This window comes from Callospermophilus lateralis, chromosome 4 (assembly GCF_048772815.1).
Source record: "Callospermophilus lateralis isolate mCalLat2 chromosome 4, mCalLat2.hap1, whole genome shotgun sequence".
Taxonomy (NCBI): domain Eukaryota; kingdom Metazoa; phylum Chordata; class Mammalia; order Rodentia; family Sciuridae; genus Callospermophilus; species Callospermophilus lateralis.
Window position 1 is genome coordinate 294,528 of NC_135308.1, and position 21,402 is coordinate 315,929.

Below are 21,402 nucleotides of genomic sequence, written 5' to 3' on the forward strand. Positions count from 1 at the left end.
GGGGGCTGGGGTTGTGGCTCAGTGGTAGAGCACTTGTCTAGCTTCTCAACACCACATAAAAATAAACAAAATAAAGTTCATCAAAAACTTAAAAAATAATATAATTTTTATAAAAAAGTGCTCTTGGGATTTTAAAAAGCACAGCAGAGAGGAGACCCTCTTTCCTTCTTCTTGTGGGAGAGCCTGAGAATGGCCCCTGCTCTGTCACTTTTAACCCACAAGGGCCTAAAATCATGCTGGCTTCTATGGCATTTCATTTCTTTGAAACCTTCTTCAGAAATATTCCTTCTTCAGTAATTCACCTTTTAACTTATGATGGTTGATTGCAGACAAGCATCCTAACATGCATCTTCTAAACATTTTCAGTCTGTGTGTCCACCTCTATTATCAGTGCCCTAGCTCAGGTCCTCATCGGCTATCATCTGGACTAATCCAACAGGCCCATAAATCTCCTATCTCTATTCCTCACAACCAGCATCTGTGGTACAGTAACAGGAAGGATCATGTTCCCCACACACACCCAAACTTGTCAATGGCTCTCCATTATTAAAGAAAGATCTAAATTCCTTTACAGGACTCACCCAACTCTATAGACAATCTTCTCTCCGGCCAAACAGCTGTTCCTCTTTGACTCACATTTTAGCTCTGACTACCCAGAACTGCTTGGGTTTGGGCTGGGGCTCAGATACACACACACACACACACACACACACACACACACACACCACTTAATTAATTAGTAAGTAGGATGTTTCTATTCTTGAAAACTTTGAAAATGTGGAAAAAAAAAATAAAAATAGCTTTCTTCAGGCTTGCTTCCAGGTATCAAAGTCATCACATTAATGTCTACATTTCATTACATCGATATCCCTAAATATTGCTGTTACAAATAACCAGTGCCAATGTACACTGCACACCCAGCAGCAAGTATCTGAAAGAATAATCACAGACTATAACAATAGGTTCTGGTCACCCACACATCTCTGCCGACAGAGCACCAGCTCTGACTCCCTGTGGGGCTTCTTACCCAGGCAGTGCCCTCCTCCTCCAGTGGTACCCTCCACTGCCCTCTGAAGGAATCTGTAGCCTGGCACATGACCTCTTGTTCCTTAAGGACAGGACCATATTCCAAGCATTCCTGGATCTCCAAGCCCAGTCAAATCCTCAGAATACATTAGACACCTATAAATGTTTACAGAATAATGTGTACATTCTGAGCTAATCAGGACACTCAGACATTTTCTGATTTTTTTCTGGATATCAGGATAGAAAACTTGGACTTCTACCATTAAATTTGATGAAAATATTTAAAAATACAAAATACAAAATATTTATTAGTATCTCTAACCCATTGTGTAGTTAACCATATGATCATTTTTGTGTTAAAAAAAATTAATGGGAGATATTGAGAAATAAGATCTGTTTGTTTTTAACTTATAGAAAATTTCAGAGAAAACTGCATAAGCAGTCAAAAAACTGGTGAATTGGACTTCAACAAAAAACCTATTTGCTTCATAAGAAGTACAAAGACAATTTATAGAATAAGAAAAAATTTATACTTCACATATCTGATAAGAGTACATTTGTGTATATCCAGAAAACATAAATATTATTACAACTGAACAAGAAAAGAACAGCTCAATTATATAATGGGCAAAAAATCTGAATAGGCATTTGTCTAACAAATATAAATAATGGCTAACAAGTCCACAAAGATATTAAATATCATTAGTTATCAGAAAAATGCAAATCAAAACCACAATGTGATGTCACTTAATACCTATTAGGATGACAACTATGGAAAAATATCATGGCAAAGTATTGGAAAGGTTATGGAGAACTGGAATCTTCAAACAATGCTGATGGGAATGTAAAATGGCAGAGTCACTTTATAAAACTGTCTGGCAGAGTTTCTTATGGCCCATACATTTTACTCCTAAGTATCTACCTAAAATAAAATACGTCAACTCAAAAACTTGTACACAAATATTCACAGCAGCATGATCATAAGAACCACAAAGAGGCCAAAAATCCATCAACTGATAAATGGATAAACAAACTGCAGTGTGCCCATATAACAGAACACTATTCAGCAATAAAAAAAATAAAGTTCTGATCTGTGCTACCTCAAAACCAGGCTAAGAAGCCAGATACAAAGGGCCATTTATTGAATGATTACATTTATATAACATGTCCAGAACAAATAAATCCACAAATAGAGAAAGGAGATTCATAGCTACATGGAGCAAGAGTGAGTGGAGAGTGACTGCTAAAGGATATGGGTCTTCTTTGGAGACGATGAAAGTATTTCAGTATTAGACAGCAGGCTAAGCATACAACTGTGTGAAAACACAGTGAATTGCACTTTTAAGGAGTGATCTTGATGGTAATGTGAGTTATCTATCAACAAAGCTGTTATTTTTTAAAATGGCTGCACAAAGTCATATAGTAACATCTCTGCACAAGGGTCTGGTTGAATCACTCTGCCTGTGACAGGATAATGTGTCATAAAAACATGCAATCTGTTCAAATGGGGAAATAATCTATGTTCCTACCAATAAATCCCTATTGCAACCATCCACAAAAACAGATCCAAAGTAAAAAGAGCAAAGAACAAAAGAGCATGCAACTCACAATTGGCTGGCAGGTTACAGAATGAAACTAACAAAAACCTACAAAAAGAAAAATGTTTATTAGGACTGCCCACTTCTTTTTGATTACATGGATTTAAACAAGTCAAAATACATTATACTCATAAGAAAATCTTCCAGCATCTTTATTAGCACATAGCAAGGAAAAACAAGCATTCTCTCCTCTAACAAAATTAACATCCCACAGAACTGTTTGTACTTGGCAGCATGAACATTTCATTTCAGAGTGCTGCTAAATTAAACAAGCCTATGTTGTATTGAACACAACGAGCAGGAAACCCTGGCATCATTAGTTTGATGCTGAAGAACATTAGAAATAAGGAGGATAGTATGAATGATGGCAGTGGTGGTGACAGAATAGCATTACTGTCAGTCTTTTCAACATTTCCATTATCTAGAATACAACAATGGAAACATTCTAACAACTTTCTTTTTTTTTTTTCTTTTGTGGAACTGGAGATTGAACCACACAGGAGTGCACTACCACTGGACTACATCCCCAGACCTTTTTATTTTAATACAGGGTCTCACTAAGTTGCTGAGGCTGGCATTATACTATCAATCTTCCTGTCACAGCCTCTGAAGTAACATACAACTTTCTAAGATTCTACCAACACCCTTGTCTGTATGCAAAGAAAGCACTGGAACTTAGAGATAGAAAGATCTGAATTCAAGTGATTTTTTTTTTCAGAGAGAGAGAGAGAGCGCTTTTAAATATTTATTTTTTAGTTTTCGGTGAACACAACATCTTTATTGTTTTATTTTTATGTGGTGCTGAGGATGGAACCCAGCACCCCATGCATGCCAAGCAAGCTTGAGCCACATCCCCAGCCTCAAGTGTTTTTTGTTTGTTTGTTTGTTTTTTTAAACCTGCTAGTTACATGCTCAAGGACAAATTTCACAATTTTACTGAGTCCTTGTTATGAGAACAAAATAAAGTAATACACACAAAGAGCACAGTGCAATGCTCAATCCACAAGCCACCACAAAAATCCTCACTGGTCACAACTCTTTACATCAAATACTGATTTCAGAACTTATACCAGAAAAGGTGTAATTAACAATGGCGATCCTACTACCTTGTGAACATCTAAAGATCTATTAAGATTTCACATTGAATGAAGAATATTCCTCCTTCATTCCCCTCCCATATAGGTTTTTTAAAAAACTATCAATAAAGTCTCTTTAAATGTATTATCTCAGGGCATGACACAAAGCATTCATTCACCTAAGAGGTATATAAAAGCACTGAACTGAGAGAAAGAGAGACATGGAGAAAAACACTCTCTATTAGAAAGAAATGCACATTTTGCAGTGCAATAACTGGTAACCTTTTCATAAAAATTGATACAATCTGATTATAATTCCCAAGTGTCAGTAATTGGTCCTTAAGGTAAAAGAAAGAAAAAGTGGGATGGTTTCAAGGACCAAAAAAAGATGTGGGAAGGTATCTTTTCCCATTGACAGCAATTAGTGTTTGAGTGATGGCTGCTAGAATGTTCAGACTGAAAAACTTTGTTATATTAGAACAGACTGAAATATATCTAAATCAAAACACATGGGGTTTAACATACACATACACAATCTTCAAGCAGGTGTTCTCTCTAAACAAACCAAAGAAGGAAAAGACTGTGTTAAATTCCAGTTGCACTGCTACACATAAGGTGTACGGAGGGGGACAGTGGTTTTCAGCCATATTCCCATGCTGATGTCTATTTAAAGACAGCATCTAGATTCTGTAGTAATAGACTTGCTCTGCCTAGCTGCACACAAATTTGAATCATGCTACACACTGGACAAAACTTTCAGGGTTAGGAGGGAGGAAATTTCTCAGGGGAATGGGACATGCAGAACTTTGGGATATCCCTAAGGAGTTTCACTAGGCTCTGAGCTCATTATGGACCTTGTGCCCCGGAGCTACTGTTCTTCCCTCCACTTTCTAAAACTCCACCCATAAGACTTTGAGTTAACAGTGTCCCTGGGGGAGACCTGGTCAGTTGCAGAGTCTATAAAAGGAAGCCCTGAGGGTTTTCATCTACACAGTACAGGAGCACTTAACATCTTTTCTCCTACTGCAGCTTAGTACTACCACCCTGATTGCAAAGCTGTTTCATCTCAGAGTCCACAGCCTCAAATTCTGCTCAGGAATACTGAACTTCTCTGTCTACCCAACGTTCCAATCAAATGATCATGTACTCTCCCACTCTACACTAAACTTTATGCCTAACATAGGAAAACCCTGTTTCAAACGCACAAAATCCAACTCATTTAATAGGTAATAAAGTCTTTTTTCATTTTTTTTGGTAGTTGTAGATGGACGTAATAGCTGTAATTATTTATTTGTTTCTTTGTTTGTCGTGGTGCTGAGGATAGAACCCAGTGCCTCACACATGCCAGGCAGACACCCTACCACTGAGCCATAATCCCAGCCCTGTAATAAAGTCTTAATATCTATTTAAATGTAGTATAAAACTTTTAACAAATGCTGCTAACAAGGGACTGGGGATGTGGCTCAAGCAGCAGCATGCTCGCCTGGCATGCGTGCGGCCTGGGTTTGATCCTCTGATCCTCAACACCACATACAAACAAAGATGTTGTGTCTGCAGAAAACTAGAAAATGAATATTAAAGAATTCTCTTTCTCTCTCTCTCTCTCTCTCTCTCTCTTAAAAAAAATGCTGCTAACAGGAGAAATAAAGGATAAAGCCTTCATTTTAATTACAATTTCTGTTTAATCCCTCACTTTCCAGGAATATTTTTAGTACATTTTAGAGCACAAAACTAAAGAAATTAACTCATCAGTAAAATGAAAGGCACTGTATAAAGAAATTCCTATACTGCCACAAAAAAGAGATTAAAAAACCTAGAACTTCAATATTTTAGAAAACAAATAAGATTACAACATTAGCCACAATGAGATACTAGAAGAAAAAGTCCAGGAAAACCTCATTAATTTGGCCCAATAATGAAGACCCAGTAGTTTCAAGTCTTCCTTGATATAATTTTGAACTATGTATTAAGAAACACTTGCTGGGGGGGCTGGGGTTGTGGCTCGGTGGTAGAGTGCTTGCCTGGCAGATACAGGGCCCTGGGTTCGATCCTCAGCACCACATATAAATCAATAAAATAAAGGTATTGTGTCCAACTACAACTAAAAATAAATATTAAAAAAGAGACAATTGCTAGGCAAATTAAAGTGCAAATAAAAATTGCTAGAGTATTATTTAATTGATTTTAAAAGTTTCATATGCAAATGACTTCTACAAAAATACTGATTAAAACTAGTTATATGTAGTCTTTAGAATCCTGTATTCCAATTGAAATAAAGTATATAAAATAGAAACAAAAATACTGCTTAAATCTATTAGATCATTAATTCTTCCATCTCTCTGTTTACTTTGGCTGTGAAAAACTGGTTTAGGAGTCAGAAAAGCTTCACAGGCAGGTCCCAGACAAAAACATATTCATTCTATTCAAAGCCTGGCAAACTAATTCTCTGTTTTTATTTTTAAAAATGTGAACCATACAATTATATTTACTTTATTTGGGGGGCATTCACTTTATCCTTATTTTCAAACAACATATTGTGAAAAATATTATCATGACTATACTGGAAACATAAACAGATCTTAAATACAATCTACTAGCATACCTAGTTTAGATACTTACTCTGCCCATAATGGAAAAATTTATTTAAAATAAATGGCTTATGTGATTATTAAAATTAAATAGAATATAGTCCAAATCAAAATTTGAAACAAAGTACCATCAAATATTATGGCAGTGAGTTCCATACAGTTATGCACATCTAAATTTAAATGAAACCATGTTAGTCTTCTCTAAATTAAAATTTAGACTATTCTCTTTGCATCTTTAACATAATAATGACAATACATATCAACAATTGGGAGGTTGAGGCTGAGGCAGGAGGATCCTAAATTCAAGGCCAGCCTTAGAAACTTAGTGAGGCCCTAAGTAACTTAGCAAGACCCTGTCTCAAAATTAAAATAAAATAAAGGGCTGGGGATGTGTTTCAGTGGTAAAGTGCCCCTAGATTCAATCCCCAGTATCAATCAATCAATCTATAAAGTAAATAATCATTTTGGTGTCTGTGGATGCCTACCAGGTAGGAAGGTATTCAGTGCTGAATGAAAACTGGTGAATAAAACACTAGTTGAATCATGTGGTTCCAGCCTTTGGATATTCAGGAAACAATGTTAATTGAAGTGAAAAGTCAAGCACACTCAGGAAAGGCAATCTAGATGTACTTTATATATAGAAAACATTTTATTTTATTTTTTTTTAATTAAACCAAAGGATAAACAGTAGGTCAATGACAAAGTTGTGCATCTGCTTCATGTGAGACCATCCTTATATGTAACTCTTATTTGATTGAAATAAAATCTAAAGCAAACATAAAATGTTAAAAAAAATAATATTTACATCAAGAAGTGATAAAATCTTTTGGACTGAAGAGACACACATAGGTTTACACATGAATGATGCACAATCACATAGTTTACATAACTCAAAAACACTATTATCACCCAATTATAAAAATCCATATTTAGTATGCTATTTAGCAATTGGTATCCATGTTTAAAAAATGTTAAGAAATTTATTTTGAAAGTTACTTTAGGCTTCCCTACAGGTGGAATAAAACACAAAAGTACTGCTCTTTGCAGAGGAAAACATTCTATATTCAAAACAATTATAGCTGGCTGATCAAGTTTTCAAATATTATTTAAAATATTTAGTTTTTAGGTTTTTTTTTTTTAAGGTGGACACAATATCTTTATATTATTTTTATGTGGTTCTGAGGATCAAACCCAGTGCCTCATGCATACCAGGCAAGTATGCTACCACTTATGCCACACCCCAACCCTCAAGTTTTAAATATTAATAATGAGTTAAAATCAAGGCAAAAGACCTAAAAATAACTCAATCTATTTAGATATTTTCATTACATTTAATGCCTAAGAATTTCTCACACATAAGAATCACAAGTAGGTTCTTAAGGAAGAGAATTTTTTATGTTAATAAGAATATTGAATTAAAAAAGTCTTTGAATATCACAAGGTTTCCTTCAATAGTTGGGTACAGTGGAAAACATCATCTGTACTCCCAGCAACTCAGGAGACTGAGGCAGGAGGATCTCAAGTTCAAGGACAGCCTCAGAAACTCAGCAAGGCCCTGTCTCAAAATAAAAAAATAAAATAAAATAAAAGATGCTGGGGATCTAATTTACTGATGAAGTGACCCTGGGTTCAATCCCCAGTACCAATAAAAAACATGTTATCTCAAAAATGTACTTTTTTTCCCCTACTGGATTAGCAAAGATTAAAAAGATAACAAAACTTTGTATGAGCCAGGGTTTTAAAAATAGGATTCTCACGGACATTGAGGGGGGTAACTTTTACAGATAATAGCTTAGCCAATATTTAAAATGTATATAATCTTTGACCTGGCAGTTATAACTCTAAGAAGATAAATAATAAGTATACTATCATCAACCATTATTCACAAGAAACAAAAACTAGTAACAATCTAAATTGTTATCAAAGGAATAGCTAGATAAAGTATGATGCCTCTAAATTATGGAAAACTAGGCAGCCAGGACTGGGGTTGTTGCTCAGTGGTAGAGCACTTGCCTGGCATGTGTGAAGCACAGGGTTTGATTCTCAGCAATGCATATATAAATAAAGACACATTGACAACTAAAAAAAAAGAAGAAGAAGAAGAAGTGGTGGAGGCGATCCCCCACTCACTGTCTTGACAGGATCACAGTGAGAAAAAGTGTTGGCAAAGCCGCTCTCCCACTGTCTTGACAGGGTCACAGCGAGGATGAATGCTGGCAAAGCCACGCTGGTTGGTGGGTAACCGAAACCATGAGACCCTTTTTTATGTAATTGGGACTTTGCATTTTCATGCTTATGTTTCTCACAGGAGGCATGAGTATGTTAAATGCCAAACAAATTAAATTTCAGATGGCTAGAACAGAACAGGTAGTTCAAGCCTTGGAGGCCGTTCTACCCACCCCTCAGCATATCAAGGACAAAGTAAAAGGCTATTCTTCTATCTCAGTACATTGTGGACAAACCTAATAATGGACAACAATCATCCTCTGAAAAACAAATTCTTTGAGAACTAGTGCACCTTGACTGAGAAACAAACTCTTTGAGAACTAGTGTACCTTGACTGAGAAACAAAGAAACTCTTCGAGAAAGCAGCTCAACCAGTTTTATGAGAATAAATTTAGGAATCAATTAAAATAGGTTTATAAGACACAGTTTTAAAATAATGTTAGAAATGTTATTTTATTTAGATTCTTAAGTTTAGAAATTCTTAAGTCTTTAAGTTGTATAGGTTTCTGATATGTTTTAAGGATGATTCATAAACTTTAGGATATTTTAAATATAAGATTTAAAGGGACTTTTTTAGATGGGAATTTTGAATTAGAAATAAAGTACAAGTGTACTTTAGGTTAATGATTGGCTAGGAGACTTAGAGTCTGGTTACGTAGTTTGGCATTAGTTAATAAGGAAATAACATATCTTGGGAAAAATAGTAAATCTTGGGAAAATCTGAAGGATGTAAATTGGTGACATGTTTTATTGATGATTTTGTACTTTGATGATTGTATAGCTGGGGGTCATATCCTGGAAGAATGTAGATTGGTGTGCTCTCAATCATGGTTAAGGAAATGTCATGTCTTGGCAAAGTTTTAAATTATATAATCAATGACATATTGTGAATCTATAATGATGAGAAAAATTGTAATAAAAAGGGGACCCAGAGAAAGCTGCTTTAGCTCTCTCTCTGGAGATTGCTCAAACGGAACGACTCCTGTCTCATCATTTCGCCGACGCCACTCCTCCTTCAGGACTCCCTGGACCCCGCTGGGGCTGGACCCCGGCAAAGAAGAAAAAAAGAAAACTAGGAAGCCAGTAAATTGATCACCCCTGATTATACACATCAGTTTCAACTCACAAATAGAGATATATAAAACACATTAAAAAGTTTCATATATAGAGAGAGACTGCTGTTTATTTAAAGTCTTATATATACTTTCATATCCATCAATAAGTTTCCAAAAGTGTGTTAATGGTGGTTATTTCTTTGTGCAGAAGTTGAGGGCTTATTTTTGTCTTTATGTTGTTTTATGTGGGTGGAAACTTTTCTAATTATTATAATAAAAAATCACAACAAACTTTTAAGATAAAGAAGTGCCTCTATATCACCAATATTACTTCAAATCTTTTCAACTTCCTCTTTAAGAGAAAAGAATTCATTGAATATTGCAAGTAGATGTAATATAGGATCTCCTTCCCAGAACCAAACTTTAAAATGATGAGATAATAGAAATTAAAACATTAGATTCGAAAAGATAGGGAAAGACAAATGTCACTATTCAAACAGCCCACATTCCTGGAATCCACCTTACCACCCATAGGTTCTATCAACTCAAAAACTCCTAAAACAATATCACTTTTACACGTTAAGGAAGCAGACTAAAAACAATAATTAAAGAATTTTTAAAATATAAAATCATAAAACACTTAGCAGAGTAAAAATATTTAGTTATTTTCCTGTCTTACTGTAGCACTTTTATTATGAACCTGAAAGAAGGCGGGAAAAAAAGCAATGTAAAAATTATTTTCTATCAAATACTTACATGCCAGCAGCAAAGGTGGTCAGAGAAATCCACCTGGAGGATGTGAGCATCTGAGATCAATCAGGACAAAACACAAGTCAAAAGAATGGGACAATTGTGAAGTAAAGTTGAGTACCACTACAAATCTAACCTACATAAATGATTGCATTCAGTGCATATGTCTGGGGCACCATGGTTTTATAGAACCAATGAGCACCTGCACCTGGACCCCACCTCTCCCACTTGCCTGTATGTGACTGAGGGCAAGTCATGTCAGCCCCCCTCTTTGGGCCTATTTTTCATATGTATAATAACAATGCCCAACTAGGAAGATTGCTAAGGAATATGAGGGATAATCCACATCAGAGGCTCTAAAATAGTTCTTAGAACATAACAAACATTCAATGTTTTTACTGTTATAGCCTTTCATGTAATTAAAAAATCTGCCACTCACCGCCTGAACCCCTATTATTTATCATATTTCTCATTACTATTATTGAAAAGAGGCATAGTCTTTGTATTCTAGAGGCTAATGTGTAATGGGTGAGATGAGCTACCCAGACATGTAAGGCAAAAGTCCAAAGTAAATTCTTCATTTGCTGGTATAACAAACATCTCAATGTGAACTTTGTCAGGTATTTTGCTGGGTTCTGGGATTCTTTACTATACAGAAAAGACCCAGTTTCTCTCAAGGAGCATCCCATCTACCAAGGCTGATGCTACAACACAGGAAAGCTGCTTGAAGTGACAGATACTGGTTTTTACTGGGCTGGGAGTAGAACATATCTTAAGTGGCAGAATGAGGTGTGGAAGAATCTGGGTGGAAATGATGGCATCACAGGACACACAGGGCCTTTGGGGAATGCTGAGTAGCACTGTTATTAGGGTGCACCCAAGATAGGGATAAGCAGGAAGGCCTTGAAGGAAAGACTGTCTGTTTCCTGTTCTGAAATGCACTGATGATCTTCAAACTGGAAACAGAAAGATTTTAGCTGTGACTTCAACTCCAATATCTTTTTATTGTCTTTCTTTTCTTTCTTTCTCTCTTTAAAAGTGAGCAAAGTTGGGGGCTGGGGATGTGGCTCAAGCAGTAGCGCACTCGCCTGACATGCGTGCGGCCCGGGTTCGATTCTCAGCACCACGTACAAAGATGTTGTGTCCACCGATAACTAAAAAATAAATATTAAAAAATTCAAAAAAAAAAAAGTGAGCAAAGTACAAGCAGAAAAAAAGAACCACCCCCTCAGCATATGGTGGTGGTGGAAGAGACAGTGATGAGTTCCAAACAAAGGAACAGACAGACATGGGTTGGATTTTCAGAAAGGGCCACTGAGACAATAAAAATTACTTGGAAATCAGAAAGACCAGTGTGGGTTCCTCAGTGGCCCCTAACTAAAGAAAAGATACAAGTAGCCCATGATCTGGTCAAACAACAATTAGCGGAGGGACATATGCAACCTTCCATATCTCCCCATAATACTCCCATTTTTGTCATTAAAAAGAAATCTGGTAAATGGAGATTATTGCAAGATTTAAGAGCCATATACCCACCAGGGGGGGATGGTTAAGTAAACAAGGCATTAATAGACACTGTTTAAATATAGCTGCTTTTTTTTTTAAAGTGTTTTCTATAAACAAATATTATATTCTTTCTAAATAAATACTAAAAGGAAAATATCTCAAGAGCATATAAAGAAAAAGCCATGGGACAGAATTACTTACATTGTATGCTAATTTTATATAAAAAGAATATAGTACACTGGCATTTCTCCTACTCTAAAAGGAAACAATTGACATCTATGGGAAATAAATTAAAGGAGGTTACCTAATAAAGAAGGGTAAGGGGGGGGGGGGGGGGGGCAAAGCAGTTACAAATCAGATTTTCCCAAGCATGCCTGTGTCATTTTAACTTTTGAACCATAAGAACATGTTATCTACATTAAAAGAATTTTTAAACATTTAAAAAAAAAATACAGAAAGAAGAGAAAGAGACACCTATAGATAAGACTTAAAACCAAGCTTTAAAGAGATTTTTTTGCTCTGAAATTAGATGCTGAAAAGCAATCTTGGTGTGGTCATCGCAAAAAAAAAAAAAATATATATATATATATATATATATATATATATATATATATGCTTTTCCCCCCTTCAATCAAGTTAAAGGATATGATAATCTGTTTTTAAAAAGCTATTTGAAGGAGTATGAAATTAGGAAAGAGGAGAAAAATGTACAATGAGGACACTTTAGTATAATGGTTCTCCAAGTATGGTCCCTGTATCAGCAGCATCAGCATCATGTGATAACTTGTTAAAATCAAAATTCTCAGGCTCCCACCCACTACTGAATCAGAAACTTTGTACTAGTCCAGCAGTCCTGGTAGTGCCCTCAAGTCTGAGAGTCACATATCTTGTCTGTGTTCATGTACACCACCAGTCTGCATTTCCAACAAGATCCAGGATGCTTCAGATATGCTGCTCTAGGACCACACTCAGACTTGGATAAGCAAAGCTGAAGTCCTCCTGGGGAAAAAAGGTATGTGACCTTCATATGGTTGAGTTTCCTATGAAAGCAGTCCTGGGTATCAGAAAGAAAGAGTCCTTATACAGGCTTCCTAGCCAAGAGAGAGCATGGCGCTAGATTCCCACGCAAACTGTGCACACAGAGAATAAATGTTTTCAAATGCACTCTTATAAAAACTATAACAACTATGAATCATCGAAATTCAACTTAAGGACGTCTTACTTGAAAAAAAAAGTATAAGGGGACCTACAAACTTTCAGAAATGGGGAAAAAAAAACAAAAGTTATCCATATTCCATAAATTCTGCTTGTGTTTTCTGAACAACTTAACTCAAATGCATTAACTGCCCGCTATGTGCTCTCCATGGAAAAGCACCAAGAAGTTTATCCTCCTCAAACCCTTTTCAAAAAAATTGTAGTCATGTTTATGAACACCAGTCTGCCATCTGTTTTACATGAAGAGAAAGATCTCTATAGGAAACTTCTGAATAAAGAATTCTGGTTCAGCTGAGCTCTGCGCCCACGCCCCAGGTTGCAAGGCCTCTGAGCAGCGCCTGCGCGACCCAGCTCCCAGCCCTCCCCAGCCCCCGAGCTGCCCAGACCCCCCCGCCCTCACGCGCTAGGCCCGCTCAGCCCCAGCCCTGCCACCCAACCCCAGGCCCGTGGGGGCCGCTCCCGCGTGGAGCCACCCTGTGCCCTGAGCCCGCAGCGGCCCCTCGCCTTCCTCTTCCCCGGTTTCTGCGCACCACCGCCACCAACCCACTGGCCACCATGTAGGTGGAGCTGGAGGAGGCCCTGCCGCCCAGGGGCGCCCAGAAAACAGTGCGTGGCGGGTGGCGGCAGCAGCGTGGGCAGCGGCAAGAAGAACCAACTGGGCCAGGACACACTCAGCTGGTGGGACAGACTCTCCCATCTGCAGTCTGGGCAAGAGGCGCCATCTAAGTGGAGGCCAGGAAGGTGGCGGTGGTTCACCACCACAAAGGGCGCACCTACCTCAAGAACTCCATGCATGCTGGTGCAGGACGACTGCTGCTGCAGGTCAATGGCAAGGGTGCAAAGACGCCTTCAAGTTCCACCTCAAGCAGCTGGAGGCCTGTGAGAATGCGCCCCTCCCCGCCACAGGCCGCAGACAAGCCCAAGAAGCCAGAGGCGCCGCCCCCTGGCCTGCCAGAGGCTCCGCAGCCGACCAGCTGACCTGAAGGCAGTGCTGCCAGGACAAAGGCAGCAGCAGCGTTGGCGGGGAGCGAGACAGGGAAGAGGCTGCCCAGCCCAGCGCCCCCAAGGTGCCCGAGCACGCAAGTGTGCGCCGAGCCTCCGACGTCAAGGCGGACTGGGCTGCGGGCTCCCCTCCCCTCCCCGACGCTGTGTGGGAGGGTTTTTGAAACAGCCTGGGTGACGCCCTGAATTTCAATCGTGCTTGGCAATGGCTGTCGCCATGGTTACCGCCTCCCACGGGGTGCCAATGGGGTGGGCTGGTTGGCTAGCTTCCAGTGGCCTGGCCCCCTCCCTCTTGCTGCTCTGGGCTCGCAACAGTTGCTCCAGGCTCCAGGGCAGCATGGCGCTCCCCTCCCCGCTGTGGGCCTCCAGGAAGCCACAATAAAAGATTGTTGACTTTTGAAAAAAAAAAAAAAGCTAGTTTAGACAAAAGGATTTTGAAGTCAAATGTGGTGTCACCTGGCCTTTAATCTCAGAAGCTCTGGAGGCTGAGACAAGAGCCAGCCTCAGTGATGGTGAGGCACTAAGCAACTCAGTGAGACCCTGTCTCTAAATAAAATGTAAAATAGGGCTAGGTATGTAGGTCTGTGGGTGAGTGCCCCTGATTTCAATCCCTGGTACTCACCCTCCCGCAAAAATAAAGGATATAGAAATCTGGAACTTCTTTTTGCAAGTCACCTTTGACTAGCTTTGGGTGCTAAAAATTAACCAATGTGCTGACATTTTTTATATATTTCCTATTTTATTGCCTCTGAGATGCCATCACCTTTAAGACAGTTAGAACATTCTTATTCTATGTACCACTCAGAAGAAAAAATGCCATATGGTTTCAACATGCCAATTTTAAGATTCCATCCATCTCAAATGTGCATCTTAAAAATCAATGAAATGCCTTAATTATAAACCACAGAATTGTATGGTAAATTATTTGTTTTCCTTCTAGTTAACTCTTATGTATCTCAAAGGTAAAACTCCATAAAGGCATACAAGTTTTTTCTATTTGACAACATATCCTCCATGCTTAGAAACTGGAACATTTTACTTGCTCAAAATAATAAAAATTAATTATTTTTAATTTGGCTGACTTCTCAGGTCAAAGAGATTCAATATATCTCTAAACAATTGAAAATATATTCTTTTCTGAGAAGTCGTTATTTACATGTTTGTTTCCATAGCACCTTTCAATAGTAATAAATAACAAACACAAGATTTTTTAAAAATCAAAATAAACATCCTTTTTAGAAGTTAAAAGTTGAAGGAATTTTTGTTACACTGTAGCTAGCTTGAGCTAAACTTTATTTTATTTCTTCTCTATTGTAGAGAATCAGATGTGACTGTGTTACTATTACTGTCCTTGATGGAGTCTGCCTGCAAACGGGATATTCTGTCAAGGTATAGATAGGTAACAGCGGACATGCTTGAAAACGAGGTGTCTGCTGTCTTTGGGAGGGCCTGCTTGCAAAAGAGAGGCTCCTTCAAGGTTTAGATAAGGTAACAGTGGACATGCTTAAAAACGAGGTATCTGCTGTCCTTGGGAGGACTTGCCTGCAAAAGGGATGTTCTGCCAAGTGGGCTAGGAGGGCACTACGAGAAATTTTATTATCTGTTCTTAACAAAGAACAGAGCTCAACATACTCCGGGCCAAAAGTAGATTAGCCATGAGAAGCGGGTCACTTCTGATTAGAAAGTAAAACTTCTGTATGCTATGTTTAATTAGTTGAAAGACCTGATTTATTGCTGTTGGAAGGCTGCCTTCTTTGTTCACAATACTATAAAAAGATTGCTTGTACACAATAAAGGACTTTTTTTCTGCTGCTGCTTCGCTTGCTATGCTTCTTCTTCTTCTTTCTTTTCCCATGCTGACCTGCAAGTGAATTACTGCAACACTCTATCATAACTAGCAGTGTTTCAAGTGAAAAGATAATTTGAAATGAGCCATACCATGAGGACTGGTATATGTACATCTATCTACATTTTCAAAATTTGCTAATATGAACACCAGTAAGTAGAAAGGGTTATTTTAAAAGTGCTTACAACTGGGCATGTTGCTGCTTGCTTGTAATCCCAATAATTTGGGAGGCTGAAGCAGGAGGATCCCAAATTTGAGACTGCTTCAACAGCTTCACAAGATCCCGTTTCAAGAAGGGGAGAAAGAGCTGGAACTCAGTGGTAGAGCCCCTCTGGGTTCAATTCCTAGTAAGTAACCCACCCCCCAAAGTGATGCCGTGAATGTATATTCTACTCAACTCAGATCTGCTGTCGTACACACTGCTGTCACTTCACAACTCTGTTCTCACATCAAACTGCTAAAATGATTCTAGTGTTTAGTTGTCAACATTTCTAATATGAATTGCCATTAAACACAGATAAAATTTTCTGACAGAAATCAACCTTGCCTCCCAAGATTCTAGAATAATTGACAAAAGTGTCACTAACCAAGATCATGTCCTTTTTTATATGTCAGACACTTCAGAAAAAAATAATTTTCCCAGAAAGAAGTTGTTTGGCACCCCTTTCTTGTTAAAATTAAGTAGATAATGGATATGTTCTTAATAATATTCTCAAAGAGGCAGAACTATCCTTAAGAAAAATTTTTAGTTATCAAAGAAATTGAGGGACACCAATTTAGTCTTTGGGGGCCAGGATCTAGGCTTCACACAATGCTTGGGTGGGATGGATCTGTATCATCAAGATTCATCCTGGTCACAAGAATTTTGATCTTAAAATGGTTTAATCAAACCCACTTTAAATGAGCATTACTTTAAGACACAATATTTAAAACCCCACCCCTTGCCTCTAATTATGTAAGACAAAGTAGTAAGGAATGCTTCAGGAGAATAAGGATATTGTCTGAAAATTAGTGCTCATTTCTTCACACTACACATTAACTCAACATAAATTTAAAATTATAGCAAGTATACATAGACTAATATATATGCAAACAGTATGAGATGGCACATAAATCTCACCCTAATGAATCCCAAAATTTAATCTTGTTAATATTTTACTTGTTATTACTAGCAACTGAAGGAATTCATTACTGTTCCTTCAAGTAGCAGTACCTCAAACACAAGACACAAAGAATGTGCTCCGACATGGTGGAAAAAGAAGGAATCCATGAAAGGGTCATAGTATGACCTGTGGTAGATGAGGCAGCCTGTAATTGACCTTGGCATGTTATCCCTAGTTCAATCTAGTCTCTCCTTTTCATTAGCATAAATAAGGTTATCCCAACACTAAGTGTTTTCTCCCTAGTTTCCATCTTCATCTCCCTGTTTGATTTTCTTGTTTGAACTAGATCCTAATACTTTTTTTTTTAATCAACTCAAACTTCTTCATTAGCAGCAGGTGCAAGCACTCAAACACATGCTGTCTTCCACCACAGCTCAAAGTTCTGGTTATATATAAGTGAGACAGCAACTCATGTCATATATTGTCCTCCCTTTATTTCTCTTCTACATGTAAGTGAAAGTATCACACCCACTTTCACTTATGTGTGTAGGTAGGTTCTGTTATTTTTGAACCTCACTGCTCAGTAGCAAAGTGGGCTTGACAAATGTTCAACACCAAGGAGAGGAGTCTTGGTTCTGTGGTTGGCAACCAACAGTTCCAGACTGGAATCACATGCTTCAAGGGGAATCAAACTTTCCTTTGCCTGAGGCAAGACTTTGGCTAGTGACACCACCAGCCCCCATACAAAGGTCACTTTTAGCCCACCTCTGCTCTCTCACACAGGGCCAAATGATAGTTTGATAGTTTAGGGGTGGTAGACCTGGGAATTGGACAAAAGGCATGGAAAAAGCCTGTCCCAAGGAACTCACACACCCTGCTGCATCCAATTTCAGAGTGAGTCCCAGACACACCCTTGCAGCCCCACCAGGACCCCAGGAAACCAGCTGCGAGCACCTCTGGGAGAAGGACCTTAGGCAAGGAAGGGGCATAGATCTGCGTCGGTGTTGGAAGGCCATCCCACCACAGCCCAGCAGTGTGACTTTGGGCAGGACGTGGCATCTCTCTGTGCAGCCTGAGCATGGAAGTGCACAAGTTAAGTGCCTGACACACAGCAAAGTGGTGCTGCCTTGGCTAGAAGCGCCAACCCCGTCGCCCTGGGAAACTGAGGCAGGCCCCGGGGTTGCACCCAAGTGGGAGGAATGACTGGCCAGGGGGATTGGCCCATGGCCCTTGGCACCTCGCCCCACTCTGGGTCCCTGAATGGCAGGGATTCGGAGGCGCTGCTGCAGCTGAGGGGCATGCTGGGCTGTCTCCAAAGATGCGGGCCACCCACTGACCCGCTCCCCTTGCCCAGGCCTAGGTCTCTGCGGCTCTCAACCTCCTCAGCCCAAAAGGGACGCTGCCACCGCCGCAGCCAGATCTCAGGAGACTTCACTCCTCTCCTCACTCCCCTGCCCTCACAGTGGCGCCCCCAGACCAGGTCTGGAACGAGCTCAGCACGCTCCCTTTTACAAGGCCCACAGGGCCAGGGTCAGGACTAGCCATTCTCACAACCTTCTATCCATATCCCCGCCCTGAAAAACCTCTCTACCAACCCCCCTGACCCTGAAGGATTAAAATCCAGGTGCTAGGCGGTCACCTGGTCTCACCTGGCCGGCCAGGTGTTTGTGTGCACGTGCCAGCCCTGGCCCTGGACCCAGGAGCCTCAGCCCAGGCTTGGACCACAGTGAAAGTAGAGATCATAGTGGCCTAGAACTTTGATGACTCCTCTTGGGTCCTCACATCTTCCCTGAGAAGAGGGTATCACCCTCCTCCCTACTCCACAGAGGAAAAATTGGCCTGGCCAGGTTAAACAGTGGGCTCTGAGTCACACAGCTACGAAGGGGCAAGAGCCCCCGTTGGAATCTGGGGTCTTCCAGTGCCCAAACCAGCGCCCACCATGACCAGGCCCTGTCCCTGTTTGCACCTTGTATCGTGTATGTTTAATAGCCAAAAAAAAAAAAAAAAAAAAATTGAAAATGAATACTAACAGATTAAACTCTATATTCTTTTTTTGAGAATCATTTATTCCATATGTTAATCAATAATATTTGTGTATATGATGTGATTTTATTTTTTATTTATTTTTTTATATTGGGGATTAAATCCAGGTGTCCTATTAATGAGCTATATTCTCAGCTATTTTTAAAATTTTGTTTTGAGATGGGGTTTTGCTCAGTTGTGCGATTTTACTTTAGAATTGTGGTGCTCTTGCCATTGCTTTCAGAGTACAGGATATTTCAGGTGTACACAAAATATACATTGTATGACCCTCTTATTTATGTAAAATTATGAATTATTTATGTTTTCTTTTCTATTTAAGTATTATCTATTGTTAATTCTTATTTTCAATATTTAGTGTATGAAAATAAGCAGTCATGTGTAAGAGTGAAGGGTACAACAGCATTTTATTATCACACAGATGTCTCAATACCCTAACATCGTTCTTTGGAATGAATGCCATTTTTTTTCTTCTGTACACATAACATCTATGAGGTACCACTGCCTAAATAGCAAGAAAGGGTTTTGTCTGGAGTTCTCCACCTATTTATTTCATTATGAGGTCTACAATTAAACATTGAGTCACATTCTCAGCACTTTTTTGTATTTAATTTAGAGAAGGGATCTTGTTGAGTTGCTAAGTGCCTCACTAAGTTTCTGAGACTGGCTTTAACATCATGAGTTTAAAAGTTTTCACCACTTCTGTGGTTTATTTGCTTTTTAAAAATATTTTTTTTTAGTTGTTGACAGAGCTTTATTGTATTTATTATTATGTGGTGCTGAGAATCGAACCCAGTACCTCACACATGCCAGGCAAGTGTGCTTCTACGGAGACCCAGCCCCAGCCCTGATTATTTGCTTTTTAGAAGCACCAACATTCACCTTGATAATTTCTTCTGTGGTATGTTAATTTTCAATAGCTTCTAATTTTGCTCTTTTGCTTAGATTTTCTTTCCTCTTATTTTTACAAAATGTACTTTTCCAACGATTGAGATAGATGATTTTCTAACAAATTCTTAGTCATTTTATGGCTTACTAAGTTTTGTTTTGTTTTGTTTTGTTTTACTCTTGACTTTAGACACATCCCACTTTTTTACAGCCTTATGGAGGTTGAATTGGCAGATATTTACCTGTATTTATCTTAGATGTATATTTTTATCTTTTTGTATATGTACGAATCCATGAAACCAACACCAAAATCAACAAAATTATCATATCCATTACTATAATATGTCTCCTAGTGTTACTTTAAATCCCTCATTTTAATTTCCCTTCCACATTTTTACATCATAAATCTGATCTTCTTGAGCACAGTAAGAACAGGTAAACATCAAAATGATAAGAGATCTTTGAATTCCCACAAAGTAAACTAACCATGTATTATTTCACACATCAAGAAATTGAACATTAAAGGTGTCCTGAAAGTCACTTCATGCTCTCTTCCTGTTAATATACCTCCATAATCCCCAATGGTAATTACTCTTTTTGTTTTCTATATAGTGCTATTTATTTCTTTCCAAAAAAAATTAAAAAAAAGAAGTGTTACTCTCTTTAGTCAATACAAAAAGGGGGAATCTGTTTGGTTCTTTTAAACCCTGACCCCACCTCAGCCCACTGTTCTCTGATAGAAGAGGATTGAGGTAAATACTGATATGTGGAAGGAGGGGCTGAGGCAGGACACAATGCTAGAGCCTGCTAAGAGAGGCTACCAGAGAATAAATAGTAGGATGCAGAAAAAGAGCAAGTAAGAGGAGAAGGGAAATTGGAAACCAGGGTAAAGCTCAAATGGAACAGGCCAGCTGGTATAACAATGGTAGAGTCAGCAGGTCAGCATCTAGATAGGTGGGAATACAAAGCCTGAATTTTAAAAAGTGGCATCTCTGGGGCAGCTCTCCAATGTTCACTTCAGTAGTTTTTTTCCACTCTCAATTCCCAAGGGGAAGCCCTTCCCAAACCCACTGGAAGGGTTCTACTGCTATCACCACAGTTTCTGATTTCTGCCAATTGGGCTTCACTTTATCCTCTTCCTTATCTTCTGTATCCTATTTATTCCCCTCTACATCCTCATCAGATAATTTTTTCTCCTAATCCCCCTTCTCATTCTTTATTTTGGTCTTTCAAGCTTGCATCATTCTTCATTTTCTTCTTATTCTTCAGTTCCTTGCCATTAAAAGAGCACTACCTCGTGATTTTCTCTGTGGTAAAGTGGTGTTTAGACTTGTTTGAAAACTGGGTCTCAGTGTCCAGGTTGAAGAATCCTGGACAGAAGAGTGTGGTGGATGCTGGAGAAAGAGTTCCCAGTGGTGAAGGCAGCAGGGGGGGGGGGGCAGTTAGAGCATTTCCATAGAATACTTTTCCACTTCAGTTCTGT

General features: G+C 38.9%; 1 protein-coding gene across 1 annotated transcript in view; it reads right to left on the reverse strand.

Annotated features, from left to right (window-relative positions):
- Positions 1–14,082, reverse strand: part of LOC143397461 (uncharacterized) — a 38,105-nt gene extending 24,023 nt beyond the window's left edge. The window contains exon 1 of the mRNA XM_077109252.1: positions 13,818–14,082. The gene's annotated coding sequence lies outside the window, so the exon portion shown is untranslated. The remainder of the gene's footprint in view (positions 1–13,817) is intronic.
- Between the last annotated feature and the right edge of the window lie 7,320 nt (positions 14,083–21,402).